Raw genomic sequence first — 5,321 nt, 5'->3', positions numbered from 1 at the left:
CCCCCTCGCTCTGTCTCCCCCTCGCTCTGTCTCCCCTCCCCACCGTCCCTCACCTCTCTTGCACTCTCCATCCCCCTCGTCCTCCCCTCCCTCTCCCCTCTCTTGCCCTACCCCTCAATCGTGCTCCCCCTCTCTCCCATCCCCTCTCTCACCCTCTGTCTTCCTCTCGCCCTCCCCTCCCTCCCTCATCTCTCTCGCCCTCCCCTCCCTCCCTCATCTCTCTCGCCCTCCCCTCCCTCCCTCCCCTCTCTCGCCCTCCACTCTAGCCTCCTCCGTTCTCTCCCCTCACTCGCCCTCCCCTCTCTCACTCCCCTCTCTCGCCCTCCCCTCCCTCTCTCCCTTGTCTCGCCCTCCCCTTTCTCGCCCTCAATTTCCTACCCTCTCTCGTCATCCTCTCTCTCACCTTCACCCTTCTGTCGCCCTCCCCTCCCTCCCTACCCTCTCTCGGCTCCTCCCTCCCTCTTGCCCTCCCCTCTTACACTCTCCCCGCTGTCTTGCCCTCCCCTCTCTCGCCCTCTCCTTCCCTCTCAACCTCACCTCCTTCACTCTCCTCTTTCGCCCTTCCCTTTATCACCTTACCCCTCTCTCACTCCCCTCTCTCACCCTCACCCCTCTCTCACCCTCCCCTCCCTCGCTTCCCTCTCACACCCTCACCCTCCTTCACGCCCTCCCCTCCCTCCTTCCCCTCTCTCGCCCTCTCCTCTCTCGCCCTCTCCTCTCTCGCCCTCCCTCCTCTCTCGTCAACCCCGCCCTCTCCTCTCTCGCCCTCTCCTCTCTCGCCCTCCCTCCTCTCTCGTCAACCCCGCCCTCTCCTCTCTCGTACTCTCCTCTCTTGCCCTCTCCCTCGCTCTCGCCTTCACCTCCCTCTCCCCTCACTCGCACTCCTCTCTCTCCCCCTCCCCCTCTCTCGACCTCCTCACTTTCTCGCCCTCCCACCATCTCGCCCTCCCCTCCCTTCCCTCTCCTCACTCGCTCACCCCTCTCTCGCCCTCCTCCTCTCTCGCCCTCCTCCTCTCTCGCCCTCCTCCTCTCTCGCACTCCAGTCTCTCGCCCTCTCCCCTCTCTCCCCTCCCCTCTCTCACTCTCCCTCCCTCTCGTGCTCCTCTCTCTTGCACTCCCCTCCCTCACTTCCCTGTCTCATCCTCCGCTCTCTCAACCTCTCCCCTCTCTCTTTCCCTCCCCTACCTCCCTCCCCTCTCTCGCCCTCTCCCTCTCCCTTTTCCTCCCCCTCTCTCGTGCTCCCCCTCCCTCTTCCATCCCCTCTTTCGGCCTCTCCCTCACTCTTGACATTCCCTCCCCTCCCTCCGTCCCATCTCTCATCCTCCCCTATCTCACCCTATCTCTCTCTTGCCCCCCTCCCTCTCCCCCCGCTTCTTCACTTTCCATCCCCCATCTCTCACTCTTGACCCCCCTCAATCAATGTCTCTCTCTCTCTCTCCCCACCTTCCTCCGTTTCTCTCTGACTGAATCCCTCTCCCTCCTGTCCCTCCCTCTCTCTCTCTGACACACTCTGTCTCCCTGGTCCTTCCCTCTCCCTCTGACCCAGAGACTGGGGGTGTTTGGGGGTGAGGCTGCATGTGGGGCGTGGGGGTAAGATGTGGGAGGTGGGGAAAATGGGGTAGAGATGGAATTGTGGGAGGGAGACTGTGACGGCATGAGAGAGAGAGGGGGAGAGGGAAAGTGGAGGCAGGTGGAGAAACTGGGGTTGGCGGGTGTGTGTGAGAGAGAGGGGGATGAGGAGAGGGTTGAGAAAGAGTCTGTGTGCTGAAAGAGAGAGAGAGAGAGAGAGAATTCAGGAGAAAGTGTAGGGGAGAGGTAATGGGGAGGCTGGGTTGGAGTTGGGGTAACAGAGGGAGTTAACCCCAGCTCCTGAGCTCAGGGCGCGGTGCCCTCCCCTTCCCTGAGGACCAGGACTTGGGGCTGAGTCTGCCTCTCTCCAGCTCAGCTTCTCCAACACAAAGACACACAACAACATCGGTCCCTCTGCTGCTCGGCACGCTGTAATCCGCATTTTTATTGGTTACAAATGGAAGTGATGGATACAGTCAGTGGGATGGTGCCTTTTCTCACTGGCCCCTGAGTTGTGAGAAACATTGAAATGTTTCCCTGTAACCCCCCTGGGGGATAAGGAGGGACAAACCAGCGCTCCCCTTAGTCTGTTACCATAGCGACAGGCTGCTCCATCGCTGAAACACTGAACTGAAATGAGAAAATCCCGGATGGTGTGATTAATGAGGGAATTTGATGGATGGATGGATTTGGGTGAAGGGATATTTCAGCACATTCTTCAGCTGCTGCCTGAACTTAGTCTGGGTCGCGGCATAAATCGCGGTGTTTGTGCAGCAACTGAGGAGCTGCAGCATGAAGCCCAATTCCTGCACAAAGCGATGGAGATACAGAGGGGAATACATTATATCAATTAGCCGGTACCAGATAGAAAACAGCATTAACGTTGACCATAACAGGATGAAATTGGCCGAGATCACAAACAGTAAAATGATGGATTTTTTTCGGTTTCTCATTTCAGTGTCAGACTGAGCGTCCCCATTGGTGTGAGCGCGGAGTCTCCTGCGGGCTCTGCTGGTCACTAAAATGTGTCTGACGGTGAGAACATTGAGCAGCAGAATCAGGAGAAATGGGACACCCGGGGTTAGAATGTGGTGGAGGAACTCGATTGTGACCCAGACACTGGAGAATCGAACAGCGACTGTTACATCACAAAACCAGGGGGCGTTCACCAGCTGATACCGAGCCGTGAACATAAAATACCAGGAAATGTTCTTTAAACAGCTCAGCACAGTCACTGCTCCCAGAACCACAGCCGCCGTTTTCTCACTGCAATATTTACTTTTCAGCTTCTGGCAACAAATGGCCACAAACCGATCAAAGGTGAAAGTGACGGTGAACCAGACAGAGCAGTCAGTGGCTGCATAAAGCAGGACGGCGTGGATATTACACACGGGGACGGAGTACAGGAAATAAAACTGTTCCCGATAAACAATGGGAATGTGTCTCAGGATCAGGTCGAGGATAATGACCAGGAGATCCGCCGCTGCCATGGCCCCCAGGTAACGTCTGACACATGGAGACAATCCACAATCTTTATAAAGCAGGACGTAGATGGTCACTACGTTAACTGTGAGGAAGGAAAACAAACCCATTATCCATCAGCCTGGAGGCAAAGGGACCCGTTTGATCGGAGACCCAGTGAGATTTTCAAATGTGTCCCTGTATTCAGGGATTTATTAAAATAATTGGAGCTGGAATAACAAATGGGAAGTTCGGAATTACTGACAAAAATGTGACATAAACCACAAGAAACCCTCCCTCCCCAAACACACAGAGACACATCCATAAGGACAGATGGTTTCTAGATCATTCCCAAACACTCGATCACTCGAGAGCAGACAGAGGTCACTCCTTCCCAGTTCCTAATACGGAGGGTGGGAACGTTGCTGTCCTGAAGGATTCTCTCCCAGTTTCCTGAAGACAACAGGAGTTTGGGAATTTCTGTATTTTGGTCTAAATTGTGGTCGATCCTGTGTCGTGGAGAAATGTAAACGCAGGGAAAACGTATTCACCCCTTTAACTGCCTGAGGGGCCTTCGGGACAGTGTCTCCTTCTCCCTGGAACGGGATCTCTTCCCTCGGGATCTTATCGTTTGTTCAATTCACTGACGTCCGGCCGTTCACAAACAAACAACGTCAGGGACAGAACGTTCCGGGGAATGTCAGTTATAGAATGTCAGGGACAGAACGTTCCGGGGAATGTCAGTTATAGAATGTCAGGGACAGAACGTTCCGGGAAATGTCAGTTATAGAATGTCAGGGACAGAACGTTCCGGGGAATGGCAGTTATAGAATGTCGGGGACAGAACTTTCCGGGGAATGTCAGTTATAGAATGTCAGAGACGGAAACTTCCAGGAAACTCCGTGACCTGTCCATCACCTTTCACCCCTACCCACCCCACCACCATGATGTACTGTGCACAGGCTACATACCTGTCCCGCACGGGGAGCCGTGCAGACCACATCATTGTATTGTCCATAAACGGCAACCAGACCGTCTGACCAGCACAGAGACCTGTGCAGTGATCACCCGTGAATTCATCTGTAACCCAGGAGCAGTTACCCTCCCAGCATGTAGGGCTGTGTACCCCACCCCAGTGCATTGATCTGTAACCCAGGAGCAGTTACCCTCCCAGCATGTAGGACTGTGTACACCACCCCAATGCATTACCCAGTAACACTGTTAGATCCCTGCCCAGTGAGGGGAAACTAGCAGCCCATGCTGGAAGTAACAGGATGTTCAGCTCCCACCCATTCCCAGCTCCATATCCCCACTGTGCCAAGAAAAGGGAGTGCTGTGGGTGTGAACATCACTGCCAGAGAGAGATGGTGGGGGAATCAGTTTAAATATCACCACATGGGAGGGGTTTGGGGTATAGACAGAGAGGGGGAGACTGAGAGACAGTGTCATGGAAGGATGTGTTCACAGGTTTCAGAATGCTGAAATGTCGACACTTCGATAGCATCCGGTAACATGAGCCAGTCTTCCCAGGAAAGATGGGAAAAAGGGATATTGGTGTGAGGTGAGATGAAACAACAGCTGCTGTGTGGTTTTGAAATTACGTTTATGTAATTTTAATAAGTGTCTCATTGAAACAGTATATTGCTGTAGAGTTGGAGTATGGTAATAAGCAGTTAGGAGAAAGAGGGTCCCAGAGTTGTGAATAGTTGATGTAAAATGTTCACTTTCAGAGTTTAAAAAATACATTGACATTTTTTGTTTAAACACTGGAATTTGGGAGTTCTCTATCACTCATATTTCAACAGTTTACAAGGTAACTTGAGCATTTCTTTATGTTTAGTTTAGTTTAACTTACCAGATGAGCTTCACGCCGTGCCCTAACAATTGCTGTGTGTGTATCTGTGTGTCTCTGTGTGGGGCAGGTCTGGCAGTCTCGGTGGTGCTGAAAGTGATGCAATGCCTCCCTCTGCTGGCTTCTCCATGCCACTGCACAGGCATTGGTAGAGGGTGAAAACCAACAGGGATTCATTCAGAGAGGGGGAGGGAGAGGGCAGCTGCTCACAGCACCATCCAAACTGATGTCTTGTCCATTTACTGATCTAAATGTCCTTTAAACTTTGTAACTGTCCCTATTTTCACCAGTTCCTCTAGAAGTTAATTCCACACACACGCCAGCTTCTGTCTGAAATAATTACCTCTCCTGACTTTTGTAAATCTTTTTCCTCACGCCTCAAAATATCCCTCAGTTTTGAATCCCCAACTCTCGGGAAAAGACATCAGCCCTTTAGCTT

Source organism: Hemiscyllium ocellatum, unplaced genomic scaffold (genome assembly GCF_020745735.1).
Source record: "Hemiscyllium ocellatum isolate sHemOce1 unplaced genomic scaffold, sHemOce1.pat.X.cur. scaffold_103_pat_ctg1, whole genome shotgun sequence".
Taxonomy (NCBI): Eukaryota; Metazoa; Chordata; class Chondrichthyes; order Orectolobiformes; family Hemiscylliidae; genus Hemiscyllium; species Hemiscyllium ocellatum.
The sequence above is the reverse complement of the archived record's forward strand: the minus strand, read 5'-3'. Positions refer to the sequence as shown.